Raw genomic sequence first — 16,377 nt, forward strand, 5'->3', positions numbered from 1 at the left:
CATAATTTCACCAGGTTTTTTTTAATTTAAACCATACAAATAGTTAGATTTGTGCATTCTGCTAACCAGGACATAGAGATTAGTAGAGGACTTCCAAACATGTACTCTTTCCGAACAGGTCTGGGTTGTGTATGGATCATATCGATAGACAAAGAGGATAGATTAGAGACAGTCCTGTGCCAGGTTCTGCACTGTGGACACAACAACTCCCTGCAGTGCCACAGGCTGGGGTCAGAGTGGCTGGAGAGTAGCCAGGAAGAAAGGGACCTGGGGGTACTGATTGACAGCTGGCTGAACATGAGCCAACAGTGTGCCCAGGTGCCTAAGAAGGCCAATGGCATCCTGCCCAGTATCAGAAATAGTGTGGCCAGCAGGAGCAAGGAAGTCATTGTGCCCCTGTACTCAACACTGGTTAGGCCACACCTTGAGTACTGTGTCCAGTTCTGGGCTCCTCAATTGAAGGAGGGCATTGAGAAACTTGAGTGTGTCCAGAGAAGGGCAACAAGGCTGGTGAGAGGTGTGGAGCGCAAGCCCTATGAGGAGAGGCTGAGGGAACTGGGGTTGTTTAGCCTGGAGAAGGGGAGGCTTGGGGAGACCTTATTTCTCTCTACAGCTTCCTGAAAGGAGGTTGTAGCCAGGTGGGGGTTTGTCTCTTCTCCCAGGCAACCAGTGGCAGAACAAGAGGACACAGTCTCAAGCTGCACCAGGGGAAGTTTAGGCTGGTGGTGAGGAGAAAGTTCTTCACAGAAAGAGTAATTGGCCATTGGAATGTGCTGCCGAGGGAGGTGGTAGAGTCCCCATCTCTGGAGGTGTTCAAAAAAAGGATTGGATGTGGCACTTGAAGCCATGGTTTAGTTGTCATGAGGTTTTAGGTATTAGGTAATTGGTTGGACTTCATGATGTCTGAGGTCTTTTCCGACCTTACTGATTCTATGATTCTATCCTTTCTTCTTGTCATTCCCCTGTCTCTTAGTGGTATTAATAGGCATCTGAAGATGGCTACTGCTGTGAAGAAAGGATGTTTATTATGTATGTTTTTCTTTCCTTCTTTGCTTTTTATTTCTTTCTTTCTGATCTCTGAATTCTATGTTTTCTCACAGTGTGCAGGACCAGTAGCTCAGTACTGATTGTGTGTTAGTAATATTCCTCCTTTTTGCACACCGAGATCAACCCTGCCTGTGACACAGTGACCTTATTTTTATCACAGCAGGGTTGGCAGATAGAAATGTAATGAACCTGTTCTGGTAAGGAATGATTTTTTAAATTTGGGATACTTGCACAACCACAAATACTTGTAATAATGACAAGGTGAGGAACAAACAACAGAGGCCTTATGCCTTTCTCTCTTCTACCTTAGTTCTGAGTAGCCCCATGCCTACTTAAACTAGATCACATCCCAGGGTGATTTTCCTGCCCTCTCTATGTGGTTTTGGTTTTAGGCTAATTATGTCAGTAGGGAGCTCTCAGGTTTGGGGGAGGAGTCTTTTTTTTTTCTGTAGCTTCCATTCCTTGAGTACTTTTTTTTCTCATTACATGTTAAGTATTTAACCCATGGATATGCTGGGGGGACAAAAAATGAACAAACAAGGTGTTACAAAACATTTGATTCAATGTGAATATTGCATCTATTGTTTGTATCTCCCACAAAGCCAAGTAGAGTGTTGTTTTGCTCTGCCTGGAATGGAATCAATAGATAAATAAATGTAGTTGGCTTGTGCTTTGAGCATCTTTCCAGCACTGATGTAAGGCTGTGCATGGCTTCGGTTCATTTGACTTGAATCATCCACCCATCAGAGATGTGTCACAGTCTGGAAAATCTAAGAGTTGAGTCTCAGCAATGACTTCTTTGTAATCAAATAAAAACTGAAAGGAGCTGGAGTATGTGCCTCACCAATGTATATCTTGACAAAGTACTCTGAAGGGTAAAACTGGACTGCGTTGCAATGCCATAGTCGTGAATATATTCATTGGATCAGTGGTTCATCTAACTAGTCTCCACCTGGATGTGTTGTACGTTCCAGGGCAGATGATGCTACAGATGATGTCTCCCCATATGCAGACATATCTTGTGGATGTATTTTCCAAAGTCTGTCTCTTTAAGAGATATTACTTTTTTTTTTTTTTGGTCCCAGATTAATTTATGTTCTGCTGTTGTTCAGTGTCTGCCAAATTTTAATGTGAAAACTTGGAAACAGGGAGCAATGGAGCAGAGGTTTCAAGAAAAAAAAAAATGCTATCAACAATAAATCCCAGGTATTGCAAATTTTCTGCCTGAGTGGTTTTGTTTTGTCCCTCATTTAGGATCTTTGTTCCATGTTGTAGGTCATGTTTAGGCCTTGACAAGTTGAGATACACAGAGGGGCCTTTTTTTGTGTGTTGTTGTTTCCAGTTAATTTGGAACTCAGCAGCATCTATGCAGTTATGAGTTATTTTCAGCATGCTTTTCTTTGCATCTGTCAGCTGTAAAGTTAATTTGCCATTGTGTTGACCATTGTGGTGGGCTGAAGTTTCCCCCCCAGCATTAACTTTGCCAGACCAACTCAGTTAGAAGCAAATGAAGCTGTATTTACAAGCAAGAACTACACTCTACAATGGAATGCAATGAATATGTACAAAATATACAGTATATGCAATATTATACAGATATTTACAATTAGCAAACAACACGAAAATCCCCCTGGTCAGGGAAACCACTCCACTGCCCTACTCCCCCTGTCCCAAAAGAGAGAGAAGCAGAGAGAAAGTGTGGGTTAGACATCACTAAACAGCTCAGCCAATGCCAGTTGACAAGCAGGTTAATCTCTCCCAAACAAAGCAAACAGCAGAGATCAGGAAAGGAGAGAGAGAATTGTTATGGTGCAGCCTGTCTTCTTCCAGATATTTATCCAGTGAATTTGTTTAGCATAATCTTTTGTTTTCCTTTTTACACCTAGTTGTGATTTATTTATATTTTCCTACTTTTCCTGCTCAAAATCTGTAACTAAATTTTAAAGACATAGCCTAAAACCACCACAACCATATTCCTCGAGCTCCTGCTAAGAAATAACTTAAATATTTTTGGGTCAGCTGCAGATTTGTTTCTTTGGTATTTACCTCTTTTTCCACAGCACTGACAATTATGTGAGATGGGGCTCCTTGAATAGAAATTGTTCATTGTTTTCTTTGATATAATGAAAAAACAAAACAAAACAAAACAAAACCAATCAGAAATTTCTTCCTAGTTTCTCTTTATTAGCTTCTAATTCATTATAGCACTTTCACTTCTATTATGATTTGAATAGGTTGTTTTGGTAGAGTACTTTTTGAAAGGGCCCTTTGAAATTCTGTCTGACACCTGTTTTCTTTTATTTGATGTTTTGTTATAGGTTTGTAAATCCAGAGTCCTAGTACATTTGATTGTTTAGAGAAAAAAAATATATATATATTTGGTTTATATTATCACATTTTAATAATCTATGACATTTTTATCTGTTACATTGCCTGACAATAACAGGCACCTCGTTCTCAGGAGCACCATATATATTCTCACAAACAAAACAAAAATAAACCAAGGAAAATAAAACAAAATAGAGAAGAGGGGTATTCATTACTTTCCAGTACTCTAGTGGCTCTACTCTGGAGGATAATGTATTAAGGGTTGCATAATTTACTAGCAAATCAACTTTGCTTTTAACAATTAAATAAAGTAATTTGGTTTTGTATCACCACACTTTGTGTTTTATTCTCAGAATAATATATATTAACAACTTATGTATCTTTGGGTAGATATCACATCTCTTCACAACTATATCTAGAGTAAACTGCACAAAGCTCCCATGAAATGGCAGCATGTGATTACTTTGGCTGTATGAATAGGGAAAATACAGACCTGCTCACATCCCTTTCCCACCTTTTATGCAGCACCTTTGTATGAACTGTAGACTGAAAAGCGTTAAATGTTTTCCTGGGCGCCATTTTCAAGATCAGATCTAATGGGGTAAGTCTTTGTGATTAGGTTATGGCTCTAGACATTTAAAATCAACTGGAGAGTCATTTGAACCCCAGTTGATTGCATTCAGAGAACAGAGATTGTACATGCCCCTCATCAGCACTGACAGTGGGAGACTTGAGTAGCTTCTCCAAAAAAGAATTAGGGCTCTTCTGCCAGTGTTCAAAAGCCCTCAAGGCTTAGCCAGACCTTCCTTACTATTTCCTCCTTGTGACGTGCAAATCCTTGCACTTCTCAAAGAGACAAGTTCTCTTGGGTTGATGGGAGACACAGGAGGGGAACAAATAGAAACTGGATTAAAGGAAAATGCAATACCAAATGTTAACTGAACACTCAGGGAAAATTGAGAACTTGAACTTGTAGACCATAATGTAGAGTGATTTATTGTCAGAATTGCACTCTGTACTTGACTAATGTTGAACTGTGAGAAGCATTCCCTCTACTGATTTGAAAAGGGTCTGGGTATACCTATTATATCAGCAGAGGGAAAAGTTAAATCAGTGAAAGGTTCTGACTCCCTCAACTTTTAGGTAAATGGGAGATGAAACACCAATAGTGGCAAACATTGTTTCTTTATGGCTACTGTAGCTGTTTGTCCTGTAAAAGTTCAGCTGGTGCAGAGACTAACTGAATCATACCATCCACCTGGATACAAAAGCACATGATGGATGTAAAGCAGAAACAGCTTTTGATTGAGAATTTCTGGTCACACCACAGATACCACACAAAACCTTGCAGAAGTATCAAGGAAGGGAGAAGTGAAGATGCAAATCTGAGTCCTGTGTCTGAGATGCCTCCTCTTAACTTTAGGGATGAGAAAAAGCAGAATTTCCAGCACTGTGGTGAAAAGCTCTGAATAGGCAGACTGGATGGGAGTCCTGGATTTTTTTCTATGTTTATTTTTCAATCCTTTCCACCCAAAAAAGATCTCATTTGTGAGACCTACTATGTTTATCACAGGCAGCAACAATAAATGAATAAAGACAGGCAGGATAATGATTGATCTCTGAAATGGCTCATTTTGTTAACTAAATTACAGGTTGTGCTGTGGACAAAGACAGCTGGCAGGCAGTGCTGCCCGAGCACCAACCCTCACAGAAAGTGAAATATGTAGTTGCCTTTCTTTACTGCACACAGTATCATTATTACCATTGCCATCGCAACAAATGTAATGATTATATGTGTCCACTGAGAACAGCTGCAGACAGAATGGGTGGAGTGAGCGGTGAAACAAGCTACCCTGCTATCATGAACTGTTCAGCCTGCAAACAAATCTGCAAATATTTCACTAAGAGGTCAGACAATTCTTGGGTGAGGTTTGCTGTTGTTTAGACTTCTTCCATCCCAGGGTCTCTGAGTACTCTACAACTGCTTAATAAAATTGTTCTCATTTTGAAGAGGAAAAACCGGGGCAAAAATCTTCCTGCAAGTTAGACAGCAAGTCGCTTCCAGCCTAAATTGTAGGATTGAGATCTTCTGGCCTGCAGCTTTCCAATTCATCTATTAAACCATGATTCCCTTCAGAAAAACAGATGACTTTCCATTTCACAGTCACAGGAGTAAATGCTCTGCCAGCTGTCCCCCTTTACCTAGCAAGCAGTGATGTGCTACTGGTGTTTTCAGGAATGGATCTATCGAGAATCTTCCTTTAAACTGTAATAAATCCTGTGCAGCACAAGTGATGTGATGCTTGCAAAAAAGAGAGCATGAGGGAACCAGTTTACTTGACTTACCATTTTAACAGTTAATAACTGTGAAGGGTTAAGGAGCCTTTTTTGGGGTGCATTTTGGTTGAGATAGGTGGGCCTAGTTTGGAAACATCAGGTTGAGCATTTACTGCTTATGAAAACAGCACCCAAGTCTATGACAAAAGCCTGTAAGAGGTGCCCCTATATTCAGAACACTGGTTAGGCCACACCTCGAGTACTGTGTCCAGTTCTGGGCCCCTCAGTTTAGGAAGGACATTGACTTGCTGGAATGAGTCCAGAGAAGGGCAAGGAAGTTGGTGAGGGGCTTGGAGCACAAGCCCTATGAGGAGAGACTGAGGGAGCTGGGGCTGCTTAGCCTGGAGAGGAGGAGACTCAGGGGTGACCTTATTGCTCTCTACAACTACCTGAAGGGGGGTTGTAAACAGGCAGAGGTTGGTCTCTTCTCCCAGGCAGCCAGCACCAGAACAAGAGGACACAGTCTCAGGCTGCACCAGGGGAGGTTCAGGCTGGAGGTTAGGAGGAAGTTTTACACAGAGAGAGTGATTGCCCATTGGAATGGACTGCCCGGGGAGGTGGTGGAGTCGCCGTCACTGGAGGTGTTCAGGAGGAGACTTGACAGGGTGCTTGGTTACATGGGTTAGTTGATTAGGTGGTGTTGGATGATAGGTTGGACGCGATGATCTTGAAGGTCTCTTCCAACCTGGTCTATTCTATTCTATTCTATTCTATTCTATTCTATTCTATTCTATTCTATTCTAATTTTGAATGCAGAAATATTATCAGTCTATTCCAGAAGGACATTTTTAAGCCAAGCAAAACCAACATAAGAAATGGACTTGCCAAAGATTCTTTCTAAGCATTATATAATCTGGAGAACAAGAATCTTTATTCCTGTTTTTTTTTTTTTTTTAAAAAGAAAGTGATATCCATAGAAACTGTTATCTTTATGAGTGTTGAATTGAATACAATGGTTTCGTTAATATTATATAGCAAGTATGTATCTGGAGTGTGATTGATCATTGTGTTAAAAAAACCAGAACAAAATGTAATTTGATATCTTATTTTCATTAGTTGTCTGTTAACAAGAAAAAATGAACCAAAGGGCTTGACTTACCTTCTCAGTTTTGCACATTATTTCATATACCTTCCTCCCCACCCCCAATTTAAACTTTCCCAGGCTGAAGTATTTTCAGGGTTTTGAGACTTTCCTATTACAAAAGTCTGCATTTAGATCTACTAATTTAATTTCTAACTCCAATCCAAATAATTCTCTTGAACATGGAGGCTTGTGTTACATTATAGCAATGATCTATCATGTTGCAATCTGGTTAAACTTCAGTAAGCAACGATGACCTCTGTGCTACCTAAGTTATTGTTGGTGTGTATAACTTTTCCATATAACATGCTGTAAGAATATTCAGTGTTAAGTCTCCAGCAGCCAACAGAATGCGAGCATGAAGGACTGCATTTCTGATGCTAATTCCGTCCCCCCACCCCCCATATTTATGCAGAAGTATAATCTGTGTTGTGTGGAGATCAGCTGGTGTGATTGCCAGACTGGGTGCATGCTGGCCTGTCCTGCAAGCTGTGTTTGAAACTGTGAGTGCTGAGCAATTCTGAGATCAGAGCTCCTGCACACCCAGCCTGCCTAGCATTAAAAACTGATGGGTTTGGACCCATGAGTATTGTAGCAACGGCTCAGGCTAACTGAAAGCTCTCTTCTCTCATGCTGTGTTGTTAATCTGTTTCTATATCTTATTTTCCATTAAACAGTAAAATTAATGAAGTGAAAAATAATACTCATCCTTAGAGCTTAGCTATTGCCTTAATTAAAAAGAAAATATTTAACATGACATTGTTAAGGTCAGCATGCCCAATTGTAACCAACTGTAACTTTGAAATACCTTTTAAAACACATTTAATTTGGTACTCAGGAAAGCTGCTGATTTAACAGTCTGGGAAACAGCTCTGATCACAAGCACTGTACCTTTAGTAGCATGAGTCATTGCATCTGTTCTCTTTTTCAGCTACCTCAGACACCCAGTAGAAGTACTGATCTGTGCTAGCAGTAGTTCTTTTGTACATGGTGTTGATGCTTTTGTGGGACTGCCTCCTCTTTATTTCCCCTATTTTTCCTTCTCATAGCTTTATGCTCTTCAGGAAGGAACAATTCAGATCATTGTTCCAACCTTAGTATACAAGACAAAAGGTACTGTGCTCTGCTGTAACCTGTAAGTGACACACACAAATGGAACTGAAAAATACTGTCTCAAAATTGATTGTCACAGCAAGAAAAGTACACATAAACCCACAGTCAGAAGAGGGAAATGTTCTGAGATGTTAGTGGTCAGGACCTGGTATTGTGGTTTATGTAGCTTCTGGAATGTGACTGATCTAGATATACTAGAGCTATTTGAGTTGGACAGAAAGTAGTTCATCTTTTTGACAACGAAGAGTGGAAATCTTTGATTTGTGTTCATTTAGCAAATGTGGCAGAGTTAAGTGCAAATTCCATTTGTGTGTCAAGTGATAGGAAAGTGGCTTTTGCAAATAAACCACAGGTAAATCTCAGAAAATAATGCAGTATACCCAATCCTCAACTGCTAACAGGGTTAAGAAGACTCAGAGGATCAATTTAATGCAACAGTTTTCAAGCCAAATGTGTTCCTAGATAACCTTCACTGAAATCAAAGGAATGGTGCCAGGATTAAAGAAAGCCCTTCCTTTCTAGTTAGCAGCTCAACTGTGTCCACACAGGTAATAAAAGATCACAGTTCTTTTGTAGATGCTTGGTGGTTTCCAGCCAATGAGTTAGAGCCTCAGATAATGGTTGGGAAATTGCAAATCCTCAAAAACCAGTCTAGTTTTTGTATGTGCCAAGAATAATTTAGAGCACTTTACTGACAAGCTGTCCTGAAAACCTGAAAAGAGAATGGGTTATAGGGTTGGAATCCCATTGCTTTTCCACAAAGTCCTCCTAGAAGGTTTATTGCCATGTACAGACATGTCGCATGAGGTTGGATGCTTTTAAATGATAATTTTAAAAGACTAATTAAGTATTTTAAAGACTAATTTTGCATGTCTATAAAATTATCTAGAAAAATGGAGAGACACTTTGCTCTTCATAGGAGATACCTGGCACAGCTCCTTCTCCATCACTTTGATCTAGATCAAGACATAGCTGCTGGTTGGTTTTTTTTATTTCCCTCATCAGTTTATTATTTTCTTTCTTAAATGCAGCTATTGCTATTAACCTTTCCCACAAAACCAGTGAAGTCTCTTTCATGCTTCCTTCCTATTTCAGATTATTCTGGTGAAGTTGTTTCCTAGAAAAGAGGGCAAGGGTATTTCATGCTTCCTTTTCTTCTTGAAACCACCTACCTTTTTCACAGAGAAAGAAATGTAGCATTAAAGGCTGAGGGAAATGCATGCATCCCATACCACCTGGAAGGCTGCAGAGCTGTTAACCACTTACTATAATACTGAATCCACTATATTTGAGAGGAATTTTTAGGTATCTAACTTGCAGTGTTCAAACCAAAATAGCCCTCAAACAACCCAGGGCTTGGTCACTAGAAAGAAGTTAGTTCATCACAGTAAAAGTGAATTGGTAATTGCACTTTAGAAAGAACCAGAACAACTTAAGATCCAGATAACTCTGAAGAAATTATATTCAAATCTTTTTCTCCTATTCTATTGTTTTAGTTATGGCAGACAAAAAAATTGTTGGGTTCTAGCAGAAAACAACTGTAAGAAACTGCTAAGGTAACTTAATCTCTGAAGAATTAAAATTGTATTAGGGTATGACCACGCTTTCCTTTCCAGGCACCCTTCATTTGCTCTGCCAGAAAAATTGATCTAATTCCAGAATAAAACATGCCCAACAAACTTTCCATGCTTCAATGTCAAGAAGAGTCATTATTAGAGAGACAGCAATGTTATCTCCTCTGATAGTAATTCTTCTTATTGCTCTCTTGAGATAACACTGCCCAAAGTTTGGCAGGGAGATTAAGGAAGGCCAAACTCTTTAGCAATAGCCATGACTGAACTCAATAAAGTCTGTACACTAAAAAGAATGGTAATGATATGTCTTTTACAGAATAATAGGAACCCCCCTACTTGTGAGTAGAAGGTGTTTATGATCTACATGTAATTCCAATTTGAGACACTCTCATTTTGTGAGGGTAGAATGTAAATAAAGTAACAGCTATAAGGCCACTGGATATATTTTTGCAATTTGAACATTTTTCCATTGAAACTTTTTCACTGCTTTAGAAAATAGTCTCTTAAGACAAAATAAATACCTGAAGTGTAGTCTTATAAATTGTAAGAACACTTCTGCTTTATCTCATTCTATCACCTTTTCTGCTACCTTTTTTTTTTTTTATCTTCAAAGGAAAAGAAAGGATGAAAAAAAAAAAAGAGTAAATAGATGAATAACTAATATGTCTAGAAATTCAAACATTTGAACAAGATTTGGGTGATTCAATAAAACCACTCTGTTTTTTAAATTATTTTTGTCATTTTTCTACAGAAAATCAGAGAAGTTTCAAAGTCAGACTAATGTTTGCAGTTGAAATCTTTCAAAACAAAACTGAAATGTGGAGCAACTGGTTTGCTTCCTGAAGTATTGTGGCCATTCAGACCATCAGTGAATGGTCTCCTTTCATGCACTAGGCTTGTTCTCCATTAGTGTATGAGGCTCAACAGTGAGAAGCTGTGCAAACCCTCCTGAAACTTTCAGAGACCTGATGTAGGAATTTGCTGTACATTCAGCCTGTTTTTTGTACCCATCTATGAAAGCAGACTGCAGTTAGGTTAACTTGTGCTCCAGTGTGGGAAAAGATCATCACGATGTCATGGTACAGACACAATCTGCTTGTTTTGTCCAGCCTTAAAGCTATAGTATAGATTATCTCTGCATGCATGCTGGTGGTGTTACTTGAGTTTCAAGGAGCTTCTTTCATTTGTGGCATGTACTGCATTATTCCTTAGTGCAAGAGCATGACTGATGTTTGGTGGATCAGCATAAACTTATTCATATTACTCATTCTCCAAACACTGTATCCATGTTTTGAAGGAGAGTCTTAAATTATTAATATTTTAGTGAAGTACAGAGCAATTTGAGGATAATGGTGTTTATTCAGAGGAGCAGTGAGATCCCACAAGGATGAACAGGAACATTGTAAAAGTAACAAAACAGCCTGTTTTGTTATGTGTTTTCTCCTTTTCTGTTCTTTTGGATCCCCAAGATGTGTCTTGTCCTCAGGTGAATTTCTTTGTCTTGTGAAAGCTAGTGTTCTAAGAGGTAAATTAATTGTTTTCACTGTTCTGTGATTTATGATGTATTTATTTTTAAACTGCCAGCATTAAAGTTTCTACTGAGCTGGCTGGTAGTTGTCCTTTGAAAAGTTCTACAGCACAAGTATAGCAGAGACATTTGAAAGATATGCCTACTAACTCTTTACATTGTGATGTACGGGTATGGGCAGGTCCATCACTAAGGCTGAGAAATCAGGTAATTATTAAAGAGCTGTTCAATATTTACTTATCGAGAGGGTCAGCTAAAGTCAGCCTCTCTTCTTCTTGTGTAAACATACAGGAAACATGTAACAGTGTCTGCTGAAATTATTCTGAGAATTTACCAGGCTTCACAGAGGCCCCTTACTGATACAGTTAGGACCTTGGTCTCAGTGGTGTTGGCGGCCAGGGGACTCTGTGATGCACAGGGTATCTTGTTAATCTCTAAGGCCTGGGATGCCATACTCCTGTGTACCTAACCACTGAAGCTGGTGAGTGTCTTGTTCTGATCCCTTTCACCTTGTGCTTCTGTGCAGCCCATCAAAGTGCCCAAATATCTGTTCTCACTTAGTAATCCAGGCTGTGGTAAAGTTTTTAAGGAACAAGCAGAGTTTGTAATATTTTATGAAACTTTCACCCAGGCCAGCCTCACCAACTGCCTGGCTGCTGCCTGGGTGTATCTGCTAGAATGCCTATTGGGTTTAGCCCCTTTTCAGGTAAGGCTTTGTGGCTCCCACTTTGCAGACTGGTGTAAAAGGCAAGCAGTACAAATGGGGATGAGATCCGAGAGATCAGGGTAAGGTGCAGAGGTGCAGTCAACAGTTTAGATTATCAAACTAGCTTGCTAGGCACCATGCCATTTTGGTTTAAACTCCCTTTATCGGAGGCCTGCTGTATCTGCTTTCCAAGCCAAACTCCCAAACTATATGGTGCCAATGCTGTCCTCCATCTGCAGGAGGAATAGCCACAGACAACAGCCTAATAGCTGGCCATAGACATCCATCACCCTTATCTCTCCTTCAGTTCATATTTCATGCAATCAACCTGTAACAATTTAATTGACTCTCCCCATCAGCTAGTCAGGTGTGTGGGCTGGGGGGCTGGGAGCTGTTGGGATATAATTGCAAAATTATGAGATAGGGCACATCTCACTCTTATTTCCCTGAACCAAATGACAGTTCTTTACAATTTTATTTTTGAAGGCTATGATATTTAGTGCTGAATATTTAGTATCAAGCTAAATCCTTTTTCAGATCTGGGTTCTCTGTAGGGCTTTCCCCTGAATATAAATGTCAGGGTTTGACCTACTAATTTCAATAGCATGCTGACAAAGTAATGAATGAGGAGAGGAACTTTGTTCCTGTGCTTGGGTAATCATGTAGTGCTGGACAAGATAAAAAGATGCCTCCTGCTAGTATGTAAGCATGCAGAGTACTGTCTAAATCACAACAGTCTTGTAACTCTAAATTCCGTTGGCTGTTTCAGTTTACTCACAAAACTTCTGACCTGATCAAGGAATGGACACCTTAGGGCTGTTTCTGTGCTGGTCTTGCCTCCCTTGCCCTGAGCTGCCTTTACCCAGTGCTCCTAAGGGTAGCTACAATGATTTACCAATAGAGGATTGTCTTTAAAAGTGGTCCTCTGTCTCTTTCTAATGAAACATAGCTTCTTCCCACAGAAGCTAATGTGAATGAGTGAATGGCCATATGGAGAGAGAAGCTGAGTCAAGGAGCGCACCCTCCTGCTTAATTCACTTCTGTTTCTCTCCTACTGATTTCAGAATGTTAGAGAATCTAGAGGACCCTCATCATCTTAGGGCAGCTGAGGTTGCAATAGTATTAGTCTCTCAGCACAGTCCTAAGAAAGCAGTTTCCTTTGATATATTGTTTGTCCTTTCACATCTATTTTATTTTTTTATCCTTAGAAAGTATAGAGGAGAAGATAGCAGAAAAAGTACAGAAGTTGAAATTATGACATTAATCTTCCCTTTACTTTCTACTCTTTCTCAAAAAAATAAAAAATAAAAAAAGGTACTTTCTGTATGGCATCCATTCCAAATAATTGAGTTTCAATTTGACATCAGGAGTTCTGATCTAACTAACATAATACAAACTTGGCAAAGGTCTCTGGCTGATACCCCTGTGCCAAGCAGCTTTACAGTAAGCAAATTCCAAAACACAAACCAAACATGTAAATAGCCAACTTGTAACTTCTCCCCAGTGGGCTCATTCAGTGAAATTCTCATCCTTCCTCTGCGGGTGAATTCAGCCTTAGTGTAAGGTGCTGTTTCCAGATGGGTTGCAGCCTTTTGACTTTTGGAGAAAACGAACGTGAAAGTACTTTTGGAATTACGAGGAGCCAAGTGCCACTCTGGGGGTAGAGATGCTTGGTTTGAAGGGCCTAGAATTGGGCAGCACAAAAAACTGGACAGATAGCCCTGAACGGTGGACCATGGGAAAGCATGCATTAAATTAGACAGAGGCTATCCAGGAAAACAGGAGGATTTTGCATGATTTTATGCAGCATTTAGTGCATCCTATGCATATGCAAAATGTGAATATTTCAAATGATTGACAGCAAAGTCAAGGTAGTGTAAATGACAACATAGTGACCTAAGAATTAAAGCACTGTTTAATTATTTGCCCTGTCCCTGCTACTTCTCCTGCTTCCTGCAAAATTTTGGCAAGTCCTTTGTCTCTGCTTTCCAACATGCAAATGGTGCTGGTGGCCTCCTTTGTGAGCTGTCTGTTCCAAAGGATTATGTGCTTCTCTTTTTCTCTCACAGTCTAATAGTCCATTAGTCCTTACCAAATAGTGCTTTGCCATAGAAGGCTATTAAAATCTGGGGGGAAAATAATTCAAAAATCCAACAGTCTAAGTATCCTATACTGTGATGTTCATATATTGCTCATATCATAATCTGCATTTTCTCCTCCCACTCAACATTTTTAGGAAACCTCTTTGATTTCTTATGAGAATCTGCTGCAGGAACTGGGATTGTTTAGTCTAGAGAAGAGGAGGCTGAGGGGAGACCTTGTTGCTTTCTGCAACTATCTGAAAAATGGTTGTAGTGAGGTGGGAGTTGGTCTCTTCTCCTTAATATCAGGGGATAGAACAAGAGAAAATGTCCTGAAATTGTGCCAGGGAAGGTTTAGATTGGATATTGAGATACATTTCTTTACTGGAAGAGTGGTCAGGCATTAGAATAGTTTGTCGAGAGAGGTGGTGCAGTTACTGTCCCTGGAGGTATTCAAGAAATATGTGGACATGGGACTTCAGGACATGGTTTAACAGCCATGGTGATTTTAGGTTGACTGTTGGACTCAGTGATCTTAGAAGTCTTAGAAGTCTTTGCCAGCTTTGGAAAAGACTTTTCCTGGAGTCCAGCCACATCTCAAAAGCTTCATTACACATGTTTTAAAAGCAATTCCTCTATTTAAGAAAAGCAAACTGAAAAGACAGAAATAAGATGCTACTGAATTCAGGCAGTGTTTGTGTTTACATATACTCACGTTTTCTTCATTAACTTGTTTCTTTGGAGCAGCCTGTTGAATCTTAGCTCAAAACTCTTGCTTGTCTGGTAAAAAAACATTAACTGTTTTGTTTGAAATACGCTGTTGATACTATATGCAATTCATGAAACATTTCATAGGTTTCAAAGGCAACATAGAACGTAGACCTTGAATGCATTCAGTGCTATTAGACTTCCACAATAAAAGCCCACACTGAAAAAGGAAAGCATAGTAATGTATATACTTCTTAGTCATATAATACCTTTGAGCATGCAGTTTTGGAACACTCTGAAACCCTGCAAAACTGTTTATGATTAAGGATGTAAGAGAGTTTGCAAATAAATATGCTTCAGGTGAAACCAAGACTAAATTGATTAATTTTATCCAAAGCCTCTTCAGTCCTTGCACTCCTGCATCTACTGTGCTTAGGATAATTGGATGGTGGCAAATTGATATTTGTGATCACCTTTCCTGTCAGACAGTTCTGTCCTTTTTTAATGCCATCTTCCTGACAAGTGCTCACTTTTCTGTGGGTTATGGGTTGAGACAGACAGCCTTGATTGCTATTAGAGAATGATATATGTTGTGCCTTCAGCCTACAGACATCTCACAATTGTACCAAGGCTTTTGAAGCCTAGTAGTTCACGTAGGTAGTTTATTCCACACTGCCTGTGAGTATCAGATCTCTGATACTGGTTTTTGTGTAACTGCCACTTTAGCTTCTGTCACTGTAAATTGTTACAATGCTACCAATGTTATCCAGTGGATTAAAACTCCAAGGGAGCTATTATGAGATGGATGGAGATATTTTCTCCTAGAAGGTTTCTGCTTTCGAAAGAGTTGTTTTTTCTTGTGTCCTACTAAAATTTGACTTCCTACTGCAGTAATTTCTCTGTTGAGTGAATGTGACATTTTAGAAGTTAGTCATACTTTTGTCTGAAGAATGAGTTACGTGGTAGGACTTAGAAATGTAAAGGCCTGCTTTTAGTCAGACAACTTCTATAACACAGGAGTGCAGAGGCTTGGAGATGTTTTGAGTTTAAGATGCTGCATGCTGGTATGCATTGGCTCAATCATCTAGAAAAGCAGAGGTTGTGGAGAGCTCTGCTGAGAAACAAAACCTCCTGGCAGTAAGTTTGTTTCTCTGTGGTTGTTTCTGTGCACTCTGAAGGTTCCTTGGAACTCCAAGGTGGGAAGCAGGTAGGGGCCCACCCCCAGGTTTTGGAGTGTTGCACCCACCTCAGGCCATCCATTTTACCAGCAGGTATTAATATCTGTTTACATGTTTAGTAGCCTGAAAGAAGCAACTACCTGAAGGGAGGTTGTAGCCAGGTGGGGGTTGGTCTCCTCTCCCAGGCAACCAGCACCAGAAAAAGACGACAGTCTCAAGCTGTGCCAGGGGAAGTTTAGGCTGGAGGTGAGGAGAAAGTTCTTCACAGAGAGATTTGTTAGCCATTGGAATGTGCTGCCCAGGGAGGTGGTGGAATACCCATCCCTGGAGGTGGTCAAAAAGGGACTGGATGTGGCACTTGAAGCCATGGTTTAGTTACTCATGAGGTGTTGGGTGATGGTTGGACTTGATGATCTCTGAGGTCTTTCCCAACCTTGTTGATTCTATGATTCTATGATTCTAGGATGATACCAAGATTCAGAATGGTTCCTCTTTGTGTCCTAGTCCAGAATAATATCTGAAAGGAATTTCACACAACTTTCCAGGACATACTATTAGTATTTTCAAAAGGCACTGCCAGAATGTTTAAACCTAATTAAAGTTGGAGTTTACCCCATCAGATAGGGCAGGATTTAATGATGCATATTGTAAGGTGGGAGAACAAATTAGCCATCTGAATAATGCATTTGCTAGTGA

General features: G+C 39.9%; 1 protein-coding gene across 41 annotated transcripts in view; it reads left to right on the forward strand.

The window, feature by feature from the left end:
* NRXN3 (neurexin 3) overlaps positions 1–16,377 on the forward strand; it is a 1,031,515-nt gene that overhangs the window by 864,318 nt on the left and 150,820 nt on the right. The window lies entirely within an intron of this gene.

The sequence above is a fragment of the Melanerpes formicivorus genome, unplaced genomic scaffold (assembly GCF_026170545.1).
Source record: "Melanerpes formicivorus ecotype bairdi unplaced genomic scaffold, bMelFor1.0.p_v2 SCAF_17, whole genome shotgun sequence".
In the NCBI taxonomy this organism is placed as follows: Eukaryota; Metazoa; Chordata; class Aves; order Piciformes; family Picidae; genus Melanerpes; species Melanerpes formicivorus.